We start from the raw sequence: 20,761 nt of genomic DNA, 5'->3' as shown, positions 1-20,761 counted from the left end.
GTAGTCGTCTGTCCACGTCATTTGTCATTCCCACACTCACATCCTTCAGTATATTACTAATCTGAGAAATTTTCTTCGGCAACATCATGACATCTCCTTGAAATTGTTCTTGGATTCGGTAAAACACTACCTGCGGATACTCAACCGTACGTAGTGGCCACATTGATAAGCTCTTGTGCTAGCTCGACAAACCCTTCACCAGAGACGATTTGGAAGGGTCGAATATCCTTGCAACAGAGACTCACGCATTTGTCTGTAATTTCTGATTTCTTGTGAGCGGGTATGTTTTTTTCGGTCTGTACAAACGAAGTTATGTACGACTGACTTGGCCCTGCTGCAGGGCGAGTACATCCTTTTTCAGTGTGCCGCTGCAAAGATGAATTTCCCGTCTTTTTGCCGTCATATTTAAGTTTGCAAGATTTGCACTGTACAAATCCACTTTAACTTTTACTATCGCGGAAAACAACAACGTCGAAAACAGAAGATTGACCCTTTCCAGCGACAGAACTTTCCACTGCTAAACATTCTCCAGTAGACAGCTAGCTTTTTATGTCAACAGCATCCATACTTAATAATGTAGAATCACTTTTTGGCTGTATCTTTTACAGCATAAACACGAGAACGCAGAGACGCCTCTCACTGCACGCTTTACGCTTTGCTCATGTGGGATCCATGATAAGTCGAAAGTAACTTTAGGAGGCATTTGCATTTGCAAGAGGAAAAAAACACTCGCTAAAATGTAATAATGCATTTATTTATAAAACACTGAATATACGCCCGACTTGACCCGAACCCGACACATATACTCGGGTTCCGTCGGGATCGGGTGGTGTAGCCAGGCTTTATCTCACACCCATAAGCAAAGATGGTATCCCCGACCTTATCCAGCTTCCTTTCTACTGTTCCACTTCTCCAACAACAATTATGATCAGTGTCAATCGTGTGCCAAGCCATTTTCTCAGAGGCTCTTGGCCACTTAACACTTGGTTTGCACCCATTATGGTTCTTTTCTGTCTTAGGCTGGTTCATCAGACAAGGATCATTGGTTTCATCACTAGCTGTACTGTCATTGGGAAAACTCTTGTCTATAACAGGGGTGCTGATTTCCTGCAAACTCTGGTTTGCATTCTGTTGCTGGACTTCACTCATCTGACTTGATGAATAAGCTTACAAGAAAACACTGGGATATGAAACCAGAAGTGACAACAAGCTTTATTACTATAAGGGTGCCCGGCCACAACATTGTTGAAAAAGAGGGGCATAGTGCTGCAGTGCAGCCCTTGCTTTTTTAAATAAACCAATGTGAGCAAGCTTCCGGCCTTCTTGCAGTAATACGTGGATGTGTGTGTATGGTTGTTATATTTACACAGAACTATGCCAGATGAGAAATGGTATGGCCAAGCTATCCATGCCCTCCTTTATTTTGATACAGTTTAGAATGTTGGCTTGAATTGCTTATAATCTTGATTTTTTTAAATCAAAGGTGTATAGGTGCAAATATATGGATGTCATTATAAACTGCACTGTTTTCTTTTTTATACTTTCCATAGGAAGCTGATAGCCTGATTCCATCCATTGAGGACTTACTTGCGCTACACGTTGGCATTGTGGACATAGCACGGCAACTAAATATAAGTCGTAGCACTGTGTATCGAATAATTAAAGATCACAATATCCCTTATAAAAGATTTTCAGATATTTCCGATAATGATTTAAAGAAAGCCGTTCAGGACATCAAACAGAACCATTCACATGCAGGATAAGTATACCTTTTTGGACATCTTAGGTCATGTGACATATACAGTACATACCACAAAGCAGACTCAGAGATGATTTACATGAAGTAGATCAATATGGGATTGCCATGAGACAAAGTTCAGTTATCCACATGTGAGTGTATTGGTCCCCCTGACCAAATTATGTGTGGCATTTAGATGGTCTACACAAAATGGTGCGTTGGAAATTTGTGGTGCATGGTGCAATTGATGGTTATAGTAGGCTTATTCTCTTTCTCTCCTGTGCAACCAACAACAGGGCACACACCGTTCTTGAGCAGTTTCACACAGCTGTGGAGCAATATGGATGGCCCTTGCATGTACGCACAGATAAAGGTGGTAAAAATTCACACATGTGGCATGCTATGGTACAACACCACAGTACAGAGAGGGCTGTTATTGCAGGCAGTTCTGTCCACAATTAACACATTGAAAGAATGTGGCGTGATGTCAACAGATTAGTCTCTTGCCAGTTTTGTGAAATGTTCTACCACCTTGAATTGGAGGGTATGCTGGATCCCCTGAATGAAGCGGATCTCTTTTGTTTACATTGGGTGTACTCTGACCTCATTGGCAAGATACTTTCAGAACATGCAAGAGCGCACAATCACCACAGAGTATCAACTGAGGGAAACTTCACTCCTCTGCAGCTCCATCAAGCTAACATACATATGATGGAACTTCACAGACATCACAATGTCACGATTTCAACCAGCAAATCAACTTCAACAGCAACTAATACAAGAGGTGCCATGTGAAGAAGTTACAATGGCAAATGCTGGTGAAATGTATAACAGAGCAGTCCAATGTGTGGGTACAGACCTAATGGAAAACGAAGTACAGGCATTCATTTAGATTTTAAAAGCAGGCCAATTCTCTTGTAGGGTCCATAACATTTGTGGGGTCTGCATTAAGTTCAATATTTGACAAACAGTACACCACTTTATTTACATTTGATGTTTCAAGTGTATCACATGTAAAAATGAACATTGCCCTCTGATGTTTTTTGTAATATTTTTAAATTACTTTTATATCAAACAGACAAAATAGCTGCTTTAAGGTTGTTCTAGAAATGAAAAGAACATGTTAAGACTGTCAAAAGCACTTTTGATTCTTCATCATAAGAAAGCTGTGCAAATTAAATCCCTATGTGGTTAGATATTAAATTTATTGTATTTATGGATTATTTCTTTTAACAAAAAAATCAGTATTTTCCACATCTTCTTTAATATAATTTTTAAATGTATTTAAAACACAATTTGATTCCAAAACAGTCAATTTCAAACATACTTTGTTTATTGTAAGAACTGTTGTTAGTTTTTTTGCCTTGAGCAAGTCATTTTGCAGATTACAAGTAAATCAAGACAGCTGTGCACTCCTTAGGGAATGTTACTCATTATTCATTAATGCTTTAGATAGAACAAGTAAGAGTACAAAAAGATCATCATCATAAAAGCACAAGAAAAGAAAAAATACTTTATTGGTTTCAGTGCCCTTTTAAATGCTAATATTTTTATTGTTTAATTAAGATTTGTTATTAATATGCTTTTTTAACTTTAAAAAAAGTCTCAGCCAGCACACCACTAGACAACAAACTTCATGTCTTAAAGCCCCCTGTGCTTCTGTGATAGATGGAGTATTTGTTTTCAAGTTAGAACAGTTAACAACCTTTATATCAACTATGGGAAAAACCCAACACCACAAACCCCACCCCACCCCAAATACAGGATTACTAGTCTAGTACCTTCAAAGACTAAGGGGTCATGTATCAAGCATTTGCAACAGTGTTAAGGCCATAGCACTGAGTTTATGTCGGCCTTAAAATTCCCCTGTATGCATCAAGACACTTCTGGCAACTTAAGGCCGCGTTAGTGCTGCCAAAACACGCTCCGCCGCTCATTAGCTATGCATTTTAAAGTTTGTCAAGCCTTAATTATATGCATGGGCAAATTGTAGCTGGGGCTCATTTGTAAATTAAGTCTGTGATATTAAAATTAGATATATGATGCGACAGAACAGCCGCGCCGGCCCTATAAGGATCTACAAATTAAGGCCGATTTCAAATTTGCCTTATTTTGGCACTGATAAAAAGGCAGAGGAAAATGTCAAAAACAAATAACAAACAAAAATTAACATCGATTCCAGCTAAAGTAATGTAAAACAGCTGATCATTAAACTGTTTTAGATACGGCGATATATTTTTAAATCTGTAATATTTATTACTTTTGTGCATTTGTGTTTACAATGTGACAAGCACTTGCATATACTGTAGTTCTGAAATTTTGAATACGGTTGGATACTGTTTCAAGTCTGCTGCTGGATCATAATGGGGAATTTTATAGACAGTACTGCTACAGAAGGCTGGGACCAAATCAAAACTTTGACAACCTGCTAATCGCACTTAACAAAACTGTATTTAATAGCGTTTTCTTTTTTTTGTAAGTATCTTATTTCTTCTACTCATAAAAAGAAAACGCTATTGAATAGTTTTGTTAAGTGCGATTAGTGGGTTGACAAAGTTCTGATTTGGTCCCAGCCTAAATCACTGCTATGGGAACAATGCAGCCAGGAAGCAAAGAGCATGTTTTTTAAATTAGGCACTTTGGAAACTCTTGGAATTAATTTTCTACAAGTCATCATGCATAATTCTCCGAACTTTTCTTTTGGAAGACAACTCGTTTATTGCAACAGCTTGTTTACAGCACTGCTTTTTCCATCCAGCTGAAGGACCTGTAGTCCAAACACCCTGATCTATATATTTTTTAAATCAATTTTTCACATTGTGTGCCTACATTACCTTTCTCTTTTTAATACTGCAACAAATCGTCTTCCCTTATGAAAGCAATACAGCAGCGCAGTGAATGGGAATAAAAGAATGCACTGCGTTACAGCATGTGTCCACAATCGTCTGTTTTGGTGACATTCTTTAAGAATCATATTGTTCTGAATTAAAATACTTAATTGTAGGGTCAGTGTAGTGCATTTACTCATTTAATTGAGCAGCATACGCTGTGCCTCATTGACTTTAGGCCGGTTAATACATTGGGAGCGCAATTTTGCGCTTTGCCAAATTAGTGCTGCGCCGGCCCCTCTTGATACATGACCCTCTAAGATACCACAATGTACTGCACATTAATAGCTGAACTATGTCAAAGCATGACAACTTCACTGTGTAAAATGCTTTCAAAAACTTAAGAAAAACACATTAAAAGTTTAATTTAGACACCAAAGCATTCAATATAAAAAATATAAGAAATTGAAGAGACTCTGCATTGGTATCTGAAGGATGTTTTTTCAACACCCTGTTACTGTAGGTTGCAGTGAACTAGTGGCTCAGCTATTTAAGTTGTATCATATCCGCAGGACTACTTGTTGACATTTTTGCACATCACCTCCAAAACAGCAATGTAAAATAAAAATTGTCAAACTAAAATCTGGATTGATGGCTAAACAAAAGAAAAGTCATGGTAGCTTTGGACTGCTAGTTAAAAATTGTTCTTGAATGCTTTTTCTGTCAATCCAATGGGCAACCTCAATACAAGAGCGCAAGTGCTGACTGTTGGAAACTGTGCATCTCTTAAGAACTCAATTGTAGGCTGTACCTCATATCCACCAATAGGAAACTATTTTGCTCCAGTGAGGAACTTCAGCAGTTCTTCCAATGTACATGGTCCCTGTAATCAGGAAAACCACTCTTTAACAATGGGGCTGCTATAATCATTTCATTAACAATGTAGCTAGATACTATATCACAACCCTGATGTCATGTTTACATGCAGGCTTATGTTTTATCTTATGTTTTTGATATTATGTTTTTGATATTATTTATAATATCCAGTATACAGAACAATGGTTTCACACATTGTGTGTATTTTAAAATGGGCAAACCACAGTTTTATAGAGATGTTTTCTGTTAAATTCACTAATGTTCATTGCAGAGCCGTTAACGTTGCTTTCCAGTATAAACTATTAGATGGGTCCTGCTAACAAGCGTTCAGGGAATTTAACAAACACTCCCAAATGTGAATGGGACCTACATATACAGTAAAAATACAGCTTACTTTGGTTTGTCAAGCCACTTAAAAACATCATGAAATGCATCATTGCTTCTTCGTCCATATCCCTTTGATTAGAACCAGATTCTGATAGTTGTGCCTCATACATGTCATATATTTCATCTGGTTGAATTTTTTTTTTTTTTTTGTGACCACACAAAAGTGACTTAAACACACCTGTATTAAAGGGGAAAATATACCACAAAATTAGGGGTGTGAATTTCAAGTAATAGTTGAGTACTTGAACACAAACAACTTTCTGTACTCAACATGGTACTCTAAAACAAGCAGCTGAAACTGTGTGGACTTTGTTTCTAGTTATACTGGTGAGAATAAAAGGCTGTACATTAGATCATTTCACTCAAATTATACTAATGAAAATACGAACAGCTACAATACAGTTCATTCAATAATAAAACTAGCTTAAGCAATTAAAGTCATTCAAACCAGGTATACTTGGCAATGCTTTTATGGCTAGTCAGAACTACCTAAAAGTAAACGTCTTTGAATATTCTTCTGCTAATAAGCTTTTGATTTAGGGAACAAAGGAATAATGCTGGGTAAGGGATTTCTTAATGAACGGATCAATTCAGGTCAGCGTTGGGATACACTATTCTCAAAGTTTAGACTTAACACGGAACCTTTTCAATATCATAATAAATAATTTGTCAAGGAGTGTTATCAATTATACCTCACTGTCTTGTAAAAAAAAAAAATTGGAAGGGGGGAAGGAACACTAACATATTTAATTAAAAATATGCAAAAAGCAATGGATGGCATTTAAAGGTGGACTTATAAATGGGAGGGTTTAAAGCAGTGGTCTCCAACCCTGGTCCTGGAGAGCTACTGTGGCTTCTGGTTTTCCTTTTCAACCAATCTGTTACTTAATTGAACCAATTATTGGCTTAATTAGTCAATATTAACAGGTGTTTTAGATCTTCAGCCAGTGATGATGTAAAGACACCTAGAAAACCTGCTGGATTGGGGCTCTCCAGGACCAGGGTTGGAGACCCCTGGTTTAAAGTATCAAAAACTGAAATAATAATCGTTAAAAGAAAACACCAGAACATGTAAAATTACACTTATATGGTACATTTCGGTTTGATAAATCTCTAAATAAATGATTAAAAGTTAGATCTGAATTAATCTTTTAAAGAAGCATATGGAATGGATATAACATGCAGACTCACTCACACACAGAATGTTATATACTGACCAGGATATTGGCATTCTTTAAAATCTTCAATTTGAGTTCGATTGATAACAGATGTGTAATATCTTGCAGCAGCTTTGGTGAAGTCATTCTTTGTTGTGTCATTGACATCCCCTAAAAAGCTGATGTCTTCAGATATCTTTTCCACAATTGGGTCTCCAATCCAATCACCTCTTCCATGAGTATCCAAAACCTACAAAAGGAGGAAGCCAGTTTAGTTTTCAAAAACTAAGCATACCTGCAAAAAACTTGATCTCATCCAGTTTTAGCTATAACAGATTTGATGTAATATACTAAACTTTCTAGTATGGTAATACTCTACCAACTGGAGGGGGGGCTTAAAAGTAAGAAACTGTCCAATTGCCAAATTTCTCATGTGAGAAGTGGAAGATATATCACGTTCAAATTGTTTAGGTGCGCTCATAACTTAACTGACTTTCTGTATGCAGCTCTGCTGCTGTCTACCTACTTTACTGTCTGATTGAATGACCCCACAAAAAGGTGTCAGGGCTGAAAGAATGGTCCCATCTTTGAAGGGTTAAACCCCATGTGAGGTTAACAGACTAACCTATGGATCTGAAGGACTTTATTAACTTAGTAATCTGTTTCCTTTACAGTTTAAGAAATGTACAAATATGAACAACACACATTTATATTGTACTGTACAATATTAGCAAATAGTTTGAGTTTAAACCAAGAGAAACCATAAAACGTGTATTAATAAATAAATCCATAAAACTAAAACGATAAAATATGTATAATCTTTACATGCAAGTAGCTTGTCATAGGTGCTGCTAACACAGGTCTCCCCTGTCACATGTATATTAAAAAAAAAACAACAACGAAACTTTACTGTTATAAATGTTATTGGTTTGCCACAGCTTTCATGGCATACTTTGAATTATTGCAAAGTTTCCTTGAACTTTCCAAACAAGCTGCTAAATTTTTATGAATATGTTCACAGGGTCTGAAGGTGGTGTTGTAATCTATGTGGGGAAAAATATTCCTACCTTTCTATAATCATCATTGTACCCACGCCAATAAAACAATAAAGAAATGTGTGTGTAAACAAACTCACTTGTAAAAAAGAAAACCCAAACACTTCTCCATCTGGGCAAAACTTTTTTTCAAAGAGGGATCGAATCTCATTTTGCACTTCATATAGAGTCCAAGTTGAATCAAGATTTATTTTTCCAACCAGCCCCAAAGAAGTCAATTTCTCTTTCTCTTGACCTCTTGGGACTTTCCAAGATTTGTCCTTTTCCTGAAATGCATTTAGAGGCAGACAAATTATATCTTTAATAACCACCCGAGCCCTTCCAGTTACAGCTGTACGGCGTTAGTTGTTGTATTTTGAGGTCTTCTTCTTCCACGAAAGGCTGAAGGCAGGGATACAACTCTCTACAAAAATGTACAGTGAAATAAATAAAATGTAAAAAGTATAGTTAGTAAAGAAAGGGAATGGCAATTGTCTTATAACTAATTTCCCATATTCTTTGATTTCATTTGAAACTATGACATGTCAAGTTTCTGACCAAAACGTCTGATCAACTATACTATAGACAAGATAGATCAAACTTGACAAAGACACAGGGGTCTAAGAGAACCTGAACAAGTGACTCAACTCAGTTTCAATATGACTATTACAATATGTAAAAGCCTTCTGATGACAACAGCTTAGTATTATTGGTGAAACTCTTTGTCAAGGGAAAGTGTGTTTGAAAATAAACAGTGGCGTGGTGGTACTTATAAGCCTTTGATACCATGCTAACTACACTCATCTATGTCTATTTAAATCCATTTATGTATTTCTATATAGCTACTGATGTAACAATTTACAATTCCTTTCTATTTAAACATTCAGGTTTCATGATTTACCCATTTATTTTCCTTTATTGTTTTATACTGTACATTATCTAATTTGATATTTTCTAAAACTACCAATTGTAGGTCATTCATGTTATGTTTATTCTTTTTAGTGCTGAACTATTGGTTCATTTAGTTTATTTCTTATGTTTGACAGGTGATTCTGTATTATTTATATAAAGATGTACCTGCCTCCTACATATTTTATTACATGTGTTGCAAAACATACCATAAACTACCTTGCTAGTAATATTGACTTCAAGTACTACTTTCATATTTTCTTCTTTAAGTAATTACAAAAAATGTCTATATTGAATGCAAAAAACACAGTTATTATTTGACAGCTGGCCAGCACAAGCTGACTACTATGACTACTGAATACTTGAAAAAGTTCACTAAGAGAGTGACATTCAACTATAAGGAAAAATTGGCTGCAGTTAATGGACATGTAAACTACCATTAAACATTGTATGAACTTAACCCAAATGTATATAATAATTAGAAACATAAAATACATTCTTTAATTGAAGACCGATATTCTGGATCAGAGGTTCTTAAGCCTTCCTACTTTCAGACCCTAGACTATTGATCATTGCAATCTCAGGGATCCAGCTCGTATTTTGGGGAGTATGTCTTATTAAGAAAATATAAAACATAAACCCCTATATTAATGATAATGTTCCATGAAAGTTTAATAGACATGTTTATTTTGATAGGACCAGTTCATGTATATACAAACAACCTTTACAGAAAAACGGCTAATTTTTTTTAAACAATAATATATCTTGTTATATAACTATATCACTTGTCACTACATAATAATTTTAAAAATGGCAAAACATCAATCTGATTATAGATTTTGTTTAAAGCAGATGTAGCCTAGTAGCAAACTACAGATATTTAAATATGGAAGGCTGCTGTACAAGTAAAGAGTTATCAAAAAAGCACCTTGCTTTATCTTATCCAAACTAAGGAATGGAACAGTACTGCATTTAACAGGAAAAATTGTGATGATAAAAAATAAATGAAAAATCGGTACAAACAGTACTGTGGGGGTTGTTGGAGGTTAGGGCTAACATGCATTAGTTTAGTTGTTAAACACAGTATTTGAATTTTGTGTTGTTTTGTAATAATTTAAAGAAAACGACCATCTGCTATATTTAAGATGTAATAAATCGATTGATCACACGCACGGTTTGCGAATATTTAATACATCCTGTTCAGAAAAGGATGAACAATGTTTTAGTGTTATTCAGAAATGGTTAACAAAGGGCTTTTTATACATAACTTTCATCAAGCATTTTGCCTGTTTTCTCCTTTGTGCTGTTTAATGGTTATATAGAAAGTACTTTAATTGCCATAGAACCATTTACCATGTTGTACATATTTATCATAGCCTCTGTAAAAAAAAACGCGGTAAAGTTAGCTTGACGTTTGATATTCGTTTGATATTCGACTCACGCTAACCCGACATGAATGAAAATGGCTGTATCTCACCAACCACAGAAGCTAGAGTGCTCAAACCAACTTAATTTAAAGAGACCAGTTGTGAATTGTTTCACAGTCTCTGTTTTACATGTGAATCCTAAGAATAATTTGTGAAAAACAATAACATATTGCATATACGCACACAACATATCTGATACGCGTAAAAGGGCTTCATCTCCCCAACCACAGCAGCTAGAGTGTCCAAACCAACTTTAATTTAAAGAAGGACAGTAGTGAATTATTTTGTCTTACATGTGAATCCTAAGAATAATATGTGTAAAACAAAACATATTGCATATGTGCACACACTTAGCCTGACATGAGTAAAATGGCTTGATATTCCCAACCATTTGTTTTTTCACAAATTATTAGGATTCACATGTAAAACAGAAGCTGTGAAACAATTCACAACTGGTATTCTTTAAATTAAAGTTGTTTTGAAAACGCTAGCTGCTGTGGTTGGAGATATCAAGCACTTTTAATTGACGCTGGGACTGTGGTGTGTATATGCAATATGTTATTGAATTCACAAATTATTCTTAGGCTTCACAGGTAAAACAGAGACTGTGAAACAATTCACATTTGGCATCCTTTACATTAAAGTTGGTTTGAGTGCGGTAGCTGCTGCGGTTGAGGAGATAAAGCCATTTTACGCTTGTCAGGTAGGCTGTGTGCATATATGCGGTATATTATTGTTTTTCACAATTTATTTGTTTGATTCACATGTAAAGGAGAGCTTGTGAAACAATTCACAATTGGTTTTCTTCACATTAAAGTTGGTTTGGATGCTCTAGCTACTGTGGTTGGGGAGATAAAGCCATTTTGCGCGTGGCTGAGGCTAAGTATGCATATATGCGGTATGTTATTATTTTCCACAAATTATTCTTAGGCTTCACATGTACAACAGAGACTGTGGAACAATTCACAATTGGTATTCTTTACATTAAAGTTGGTTTGGACACTCTAGCTGCTGTGGTTGGGAAGATAAAGCCTTTTTCATTGATACCAGGACCGGGGTGCATATATGCAGTATGTCACTGCTTTTGACAAATTATTCTTAGGCTTCACATGGAAAACAGAGACTGGGAAACAATTCACAATTGGTGTTCTTTACATTAAAGTTGGTTTGAGCACTCTAGCTTCTGTGGTTGGGAAGATCCAGCCATTTTCATTCATGTCGGGTTAGCGTGAGTCGAATATCAAACGAATATCAAACGTCAAGCTAACTTTACCGTGGTGTAAAAAAAGCGGTTGAATAAGAATCACTGCAGGAGCAGCTGCAACAACAAAGATAACAAAGTATTCCGTGAATATAGGAAGGATAAACATATGTTTTTATTTATTTTAAATGTGCAAAGATCTGGCACAAATTAACCTAAAATAATAATATCAACAATTATAATAAACGTCAGACTGTTGTCTCTCTTTCTCTAGACAGGACCTTGTTTTCTGTGGTTAACAACATATCTTCTATTTAAAGTAAAAGCTTTAATAAAACAGAGGCTATGAACACGAACGTCAATCAATACGGCTTTCCCCACCAATGGTCTTATAATATTATGTACTGCAATGCAACAGATAGACATATTAGTTTTAAATAATATTCTTCCAATTTAATTTGAACATCAACAATGCTTGTTAAAGTTGGTCTTTCGATTTGGAAAATTCGAGGGGTTCCCTGACAATGACATGTTGTTGATTCTTTGTTTTGAAACAGTCCTACCTATGTTTGAACCGATACATTTGGCAGTGGGTATTACAGAAGCAACATTTTTAGTGCTCTCTGGTGAAACTAAATGCTTTACCAGTCGAGTTAAAGAGATGACCCCCTCCAAAAGAGTCTGCAGTGAAAGCCCTCCATCAGCCATACTACCAGGAAGCAAGTGCAGCAAAGAAGATGGGTACGCCCCATCCAGCACCAGTATCAAACTATTGGCTGACATGTACCATGTGATGGTGTGTCATCAATGATGTCAAGAAATGCGAATTTTGTCCACAAAATGCACATTTCGTCAACAAAATGCGCATTTCGTCCACAAAATGATGTATTTCATCCACAAAATGCACATTTCATCCACAACATGATGTATTTCGTCCACAAAATGTGCATTCCGTCCACAAAACGGTGTATTTCGTCCACAAAATGCACATTTTGTTCACAAAATGATGTATTTTGTCCACAAAATGCACATTTCGTTCATAACATTTTTTGTGTTTTTATTTGAAATGATTTTGGGGAGAAAAGATATTTTCTACAAAATGTCTTAATTGTTTACATTTTCTACAAAATGTAAAATGCCAATTCTTTTTTGTGGACAAAATTAAACACAAAATGTAAATCAGCAAAATCATTTTGTCCACATAAAGCAAAAGCATTTTTGCCTTTTGTAGACACAATGAAATCCATGGTTTTTTTTACATTTTGTGCAGTTGGTTTCCCCTTTGTGCACAGAATGAACAAGTATGTGCATTTTGTGCACTAAAGGTCCTTTTGTGGACAAAATGATGCATGACACAAACGACGCCCCATATTTCTCCACATGGTTAAAAGTTGAGATCTTCAGTTTGTAGTCCTCTCCACAAGGATTTTGAAGAAAAACAAGATGGCTTTTTCTTCAGGACTCCATGTCCCACAATGCAACAAAGTCACACACCAAATGGTTTCCTCTTCCTGTGTGCTTCAATTGATGCTTGTTGCAGCAGCGCAAACTCAAACAGATTTAAAAAGCACTTTGGTTTTAAGTAACTTCAGTATTCTTCTTACTTCTTTGTGTATTTTAGCATACTTTCAGATTTTGTAGCAACAAAGTATTTTGTTTATTCAACATCTGAATTAAGATATTTTCTTTCAAAAGTCGTTTTCCAGCAGCTGTTTTAGTTTTTGTTCGTTGAAGTTAGATTGTTACAGCAATGTTGTTGAGTCTTGTCAGCGATTCAGCTAGATTGTACACATTCAAGAGACAGCTTTCTTTCTTAAGACGTTTTCATGTTCAGAGTGAGTTCTTTTGAGAGACTCGTTTCTCATGCTGCAAGCATTTAAATGAATATCACAACTGGGGAGGACATAGTCAAATTACCAAATCACAGAAGAGTTCTTATTAGCATATTTCTCATCATCATTTCAAAGATTTGCTGTTTTGAATGTAAGAAGGATAACGTCATAACTAGGCTTGCTACTTTTCGATTGTAATCGGTAAAGCTCGTTAAATGTTAAATTCCCCAAAAATATGAGTTCGACTGAAAAAAATTTATATAGGATAAATGCTGGTAAAAATCAGTGGTTCCTTAATAGGCTAGTGTAGTTTCACCGTCAGCCATTTCATCCTGTCCTGACAGATCTCATTGGCTGAAGCAGCGCTAGAATGCTCTCATTTGTTTAAATGACTGTCAATCATCAGACTGACTGTGCACTTTCATTTGCCAGCTAAAGCCTGTCATTCAAAGCGCCTACTTTGAAATTAGCACGTTAAGGTGTAAATAAGCGTCAGAAGTCTCCGCGGTAGGATGAAGTGGGTCAGTCTGCCTTGCCTCCAGTGAGTCCAGTTGTGCTTAAGGAGAGAGACGGAGCTCGGAATAAGTGCAAGTTAGTTCTTTTCAACTATCTAATGTTTTGTTCTGTCTGTGCATATTGTTTTTACTTGTAAATGTAAGCTATAAAATGCTGCGTTTTCTACGGTTTATTTGAGAATTTTTTTTTTAAATTTGTGTAGGATCTATATCTAGGCATAGCTTCGCTGTGACCAAACGTTATTTCAATTAATGTTGGTAACCATGATTTTGTTGCATGTTGAATATGATAAAGGAGTTTCACTAAATTAGATGTTTCTCAATGGCATAAAAAGTATTTTTTTAAGCATAAAGGTCGATTTCACCCATGCTCTGCTTGAATGAAAAAATAAAGATCGAAAAAAACGATAAATTCTTTCAAAAATAAACGTTGATATTAATCGTCGATTTGGCAAAAAAAAATTAAAATCGAATAGTAGCATGCCTAGTCATAACTTCACAAGAAAGTACCTCCCCACTTCTTTAAAACAAAGCATCGTAAATCACAGAAAATGCATTCAGTTAAAAATACTCTTTTGTGAAATAACTTTTCCTAAGTTATTAATGTTTACTTGTTAATCACATTTCTATTTTCCTGATGTGATTTCACATAATGCAGTACCATAATGCAGTATCCATATTTATCATTCTAATGAATTAATTAAAATGTAATCCATTTCCTGAATTACTTCATTTATCATTTAGTAAGGCTTTTAATATACTACATTTTCAATGTTTGTAAATGTACGAGTTCACAAGAATATTGTTTTTATAACAATTAAATTCAATTTACAGCAAAGCCAATGGTAATGCAATTACAGACTGAACCATCTACATTCTCCACCAGAGGGCAGTATTACTCCATTTTTGACCAGATTTCATTTTTGTAGTTGACTCTCTTCCTATAAAATTTCACTAAAAATCTTTTTTTACAGTAGCATCTTGCAAATGGTGTCCTTTTTTTACATCAGAAACCATAACAACCTTTAGCTTTTTTAACACAATATTTTTTTTTTAAGTTAAGTAATTTTTATTATGCATTCTGCTTAGACATACATGGATAAAAATGTTTTATTCTATGTGTTATTCTATGACCTGAGGGACCTTACAATACTGCCTGAAAGTTTTGTTGAAAAATATTGATGTTTGGGCTGATTACAAGACATTGTTTCACCTGAGTGATTGCAATGACAAAATACACGTTTATTCTCAGGGTCTCGATTATTTTCTCAAAATAAATATTTATAAATAAAATAATAGTTATGCATTCCATTATTATCATTCCATTATTACCTGGAGGCTGTGTGGTCCAGTGGTTAAAGAAAAAGGCTTGTAACCAGGAGGTCCCCGGTTCAAATCCCACCTCAGCCACTTGTGTGACTCTGAGCAAGTCACTTAACCTCCTTGTGCTCCGTCTTTCGGGTGAGACGTAGTTGTAAGTGACTCTGCAGCTGATGCATAGTTCACACACCCTAGTCTCTTTAAGTCGCCTTGGATAAAGGTGTCTGCTAAATAAACAAATAATAATAATAACTTTAGTTCATGAAATAGTATCTGCTTATATCCAAAAACACAAAAACATTGTTTGAAGCTTGGTACACAGATCTGATAAAGATCTGCATTTGTTTGTCTTGCATCCTTCCAAAGCGGTGCTATCTTCAAAGAATGTCTGGAATCTGTGGGCTTTGATAACTAAAAACACAGATGGCATTCTGGAATCTGAGTTAGATTCATGTATTAAAAGAGGAATTGTATTAATAATTATAAATTGTCTCCACAAAATGAACTGTACCAAAATGAAAGTAAATACTGTATATATACATTTAGATCACCGGTGGTTTGCTGCTGTATCTTCCTTTCGTCTCAATGAACTCACACGAGTGGACCAGAAGGGGTTTTAGTCTTCACAGCTTACAATCTTTCATTGGCTAGTCAGACATCTTATCAGTTCATGGTTGCCTTCAGAGTTGGATTCAAGTGCATTTAAATGCAAATGAAAACACTTGTAAATTTTACAAATGCAAATGTGTGCACCCCAGTTTCATTTCAATACAAATTCAAATGGAACTGAGACTTCACAAATGCAGATTCATTTGATAGACTGTGCAAATGTATTTGTCAAAATATGTACTGAAACTCTTCACCAATAATTGCAAACATGGAAGCTTTTCTCTATTCATTCAAACTACTCTCTGTAGCTATTTGTTCTGAAATGACTTCAAACACTTGTAAGTTCTCAATTAACCCTATGACTACTTTAACAATGTGTCACTAACAGCTGTATAACTAATTGCACTTGGAGTTGGTTAAATACTGTACGTACTGTTACACATTTTTGCTTATTTTCATTTTATTGATATTATTTATTTATTTATTTTGTCTTTGTTATTGTCATTGTTTATTATGTGGCCACAAGTCCTGCATTCTTTCTTACAGTATTAGAATGGTAGTGATTCAAAATTGATTATTTTTGCTAAAGTTCTGATGCAACTTTTGTATGGAAACATCTATTCCTCTGTTCTACTTTCACCTGAAGAAGAGACCTCTGAGGTCTTGAAAGCTTTCAATTACTGTTTAGTTAGTCCAATAAAAGGTATTATCTCTCTTTCTCTGTGTAAAATAATATGAAAACTATTAGAAGGCATGATTTTCAAAAGTGCACCTGTGCTCCAGGATTTCCCCTAGTAGGGGACCACCAGCTTTGCATCCAAATTTCTGCTATTCTTAAATATTAAACTGCCCTCCAAAGAATCTATGAATATGTCTCTGTAGGAAAAAAAAAGGTCTGTCTTCTGCCTTCACAACGGACAGCACCACAAACGGAAGTGTGGGGAAATAAAAATATATTTAGTAACACACATATTTTTAATTTATAATTTAATAATTTAAGAAATAAAAATATATCCAGCACTGCTTCACAGAGGGTGAGAACAATATGAAGGATGCCACATTTGCACTGCATGTTCAGGAAACAGAAAACGGGTAAAAGCCAGACAAGTTCGGACGGGGCACTTAAATAAATCATAACGTCACATTCATGTGTCAGATAAATACTCTTTATACTCAAATATTGCTGCCCATAATTATAACAATAATTCAGCTTAAATAACACATATATGTCACTTGATTCCCCTGTCTTCTAAAAAAATCTAATAAAAAATAATCCAGAATCAGGATTTTTCTGTAATATCAAGCCCAAGCTTAGCAGTGAATTCAACTTTAATAATACGTATCATTAGGGGTCCACTTAAATCGCTGTAAATTTACGTATTTTTTGCGGGTGGGTTATGGAATAAAATTAGGATTTCACAGACCTGTTTAAACATTAAATAAACCCAAGTAGACAATATTTCAGAGCACTATAAAAGCCTACAAATAGCGGTACTTGCTTCCTTACTAAAACAGAGTATCGCCAAGCATGCAACATCCCCCAGCAGTTGCTGTCGACATTCTCTGTCTGGTGTGGACTTGCCCATACATTGAGACTGCATAAGAACATAAGAACATAAGAAAGTTTACAAACGAGAGGAGGCCATTCAGCCCATCTTGCTCGTTTGGTTGTTAGTAGCTTATTGATCCCAGAATCTCATCAAGCAGCTTCTTGAAGGATCCCAGGGTGTCAGCTTCAACAACATTACTGGGGAGTTGGTTCCAGACCCTCACAATTCTCTGTGTAAAAAAGTGCCTCCTATTTTCTGTTCTGAATGCCCCTTTATCTAATCTCCATTTATGACCCCTGGTCCTTTTTTCTTTTTTCAAGTCAAAGAAGTCCCCCGGGTTGACATTGTCTATACCTTTTAGGATTTTGAATGTTTGAATCAGATCGCCGCGTAGTCTTCTTTGTTCAAGACTGAATAGATTCAATTCTTTTAGCCTGTCTGCATACGACATGCCTTTTAAACCCGGGATAATTCTGGTTGCTCTTCTTTGCACTCTTTCTAGAGCAGCAATATCCTTTTTGTAACGAGGTGACCAGAACTGAACACAATATTCTAGGTGAGGTCTTACTAATGCATTGTAGAGTTTTAACATTACTTCCCTTGATTTAAATTCAACACTTCTCACAATATATCCAAGCATCTTGTTAGCCTTTTTTATAGCTTCCCCACATTGTCTAGATGAAGACATTTCTGAGTCAACATAAACTCCTAGGTCTTTTTCATAGTTCCCTTCTTCAATTTCACTATCTCCCATCTGATATTTATAATGCACATTTTTACTGCCCGCATGCAATACTTTACACTTTTCTCTATTAAATTTCATTTGCCATGTGTCTGCCCAATTTTGAATGCTGTCTAGATCATTTTGAATGACCTTTGCTGCTTCAACAGTGTCTGCCACTCCTCCTATTTTTGTGTCGTCTGCAAATTTAACGAGTTTGCTTACTATATCAGAGTCTAAATCATTAATGTAGATTAGGAATAGCAGAGGACCTAATACTGATCCCTGTGGTACACCACTGGTTACCTCACTCCATTTTGAGGTTTCTCCTCTAATCAGTACTTTCTGTTTTCTACCTGTTAACCACTCCCTAATCCATGTGCATGCATTTCCTTGAATCCCTACTGCGTTCAGTTTGAGAATTAATCTTCTATGCGGGACTTTGTCAAAAGCTTTCTGGAAATCTAAATAAACCATGTCGTATGCTTTGCAGTTATCCATTTTCAATGTTGCATCCTCAAAAAAGTCAAGCAGGTTAGTTAGACATGATCTCCCTTTCCTAAAACCATGCTGGCTGTCTCCCAGGATATTGTTACCATATAAGTAATTTTCCATTTTGGATCTTATTATAGTTTCCATAAGTTTACATATAATAGAAGTCAGGCTTATTGGTCTGTAGTTACCTGGTTCGGTTTTGTCTCCCTTTTTGTGGATTGGTATTACATTTGCTATTTTCCAGTCTGTTGGTACAACCCCTGTGTCAAGAGACTGTTGCATGATCTTGGTTAGCGGTTTGTAAATAACTTCTTTCATTTCTTTGAGTACTATTGGGAGGATCTCATCCGGCCCAGGGGATTTGTTTATTTTAAGAGCTCCTAGTCCCTTTAACACTTCTGCCTCTGTTATGCTAAAGTTATTTAAAACTGGATAGGAACAGGTCGACATGTGGGGCATGTTGTCCATGTCCTCCTTTGTAAAAACCTGTGAAAAGTAATCATTTAATATATTTGCTATTTTTTTTTCTTCATCTATGATTTTGCCATTTGTGTCTCTTAGACATTTAACCTCCTCTTTGAATGTTCTCTTGCTGTTAAGAACATAAGAACATAAGAAAGTTTACAAACGAGAGGAGGCCATTCAGCCCATCTTGCTCGTTTGGTTGTTAGTAGCTTATTGATCCCAGAATCTCATCAAGCAGCTTCTTGAAGGATCCCAGGGTGTCAGCTTCAACAACATTACTGGGGAGTTGGTTCCAGACCCTCACAATTCTCTGTGTAAAAAAGTGCCTCCTATTTTCTGTTCTGAATGCCCCTTTATCTAATCTCCATTTATGACCCCTGGTCCTTTTTTCTTTTTTCAAGTCAAAGAAGTCCCCCGGGTTGACATTGTCTATACCTTTTAGGATTTTGAATACCATATAAGTTATAATATTGGAAAAACATTTTGGAATTGGTTTTAGCCCCCTTAGCAATATTGATTTCTATCTCTCTCTTGGCCTTTCTAACTTCCCTTTTGACTTGTGTTTGCAGTTCCAAGTACTCTTTCTGTGTGCTTTGTTTTTGGTCCCTTTTAAACGCTCTGTAAAGTGCCTTTTTTCGCTGAATATTTTTTTTAATTGATCTATTAAACCATTTTGGCCATTTTGTTTTAGATTTAGATTTGTCTACTTTTGGGATGTAATTGTTTTGTGCCTCTAGTACTACATTTTTAAAAAACAGCCACCCTTTTTCTGTGGATGTTTTCTCTATTTTACTCCAATCTACTTCTGTTAGTCTCTGTTTCATACCTTTGTAGTTTGCTTTTCTAAAATTGTAAACCTTAGCTTTAGTCATTACTTTTGGGGTTTTAAAAAATATTTCAAATGAGACCATGTTGTGGTCTGAGTTTGCCAATGGCTCTCTGACCTCTGTTTTAGTTATTCTGTCTTCATTATTTGAAAAGACTAAGTTAAGGCATGCCTCCCCTCTAGTCGGTGCATGTTCCGCATGCACTGAATTGTTTGGTACTGTAAGGCAAAGCTTTGCCAAGTTATACAGATGTGGAAATTGATTAGAAACAGTCCAAAAACTGAGTTACCCAAGGGCATCTGGCATACTTTAATAAAGGCAATATATGCAGCACGTTCGTTGTCATGTTATTTATCCCATCCAATAATTGATTTTATTAGTACCGAGTCAAACAAAGAAAACCTGCCTATTCGGGTCTAAAATTCTAACTGCACTTAAAAAGTAAGCAGCAAGTTGTTTGAAGCGATTTAGCTGTGCTAGATTGTACCTGTAGTACTGATTTAACATGGCTACAACCGACAGGAATACTTTTTGTCTGCGCTGACTTTCCAGTTTGTTTTCTGAAAGCTGTTTATTTTACGTTTTGTTCAGTAGCCTCTGTAGTAGCCTTTCGTTTAATGTGTGATTCTGGACCTATATAGTGATCGATCGGATTTACTCCAGACACATTTCAAGATATGCAAAACAATTATCTGCATCTGCATGTACAGTTCCTTGTAAATGTTATTTGTCTAAGGACGTTTTTTTTTGTTTTGTTTTGTTTTTGCCTAAGTGCAAAGCACACAGGATGGCGAAGGAATAAAACAAAGCCTATCTACAGAAGGAAGATACATAGTTTGCGTCGCTTGTGTTGTGCAGTAGTTAATTTAA

This window comes from Acipenser ruthenus, chromosome 2 (genome assembly GCF_902713425.1).
Source record: "Acipenser ruthenus chromosome 2, fAciRut3.2 maternal haplotype, whole genome shotgun sequence".
NCBI lineage: Eukaryota > Metazoa > Chordata > Actinopteri > Acipenseriformes > Acipenseridae > Acipenser > Acipenser ruthenus.
Note: the sequence above shows the minus strand (reverse complement) of the source record.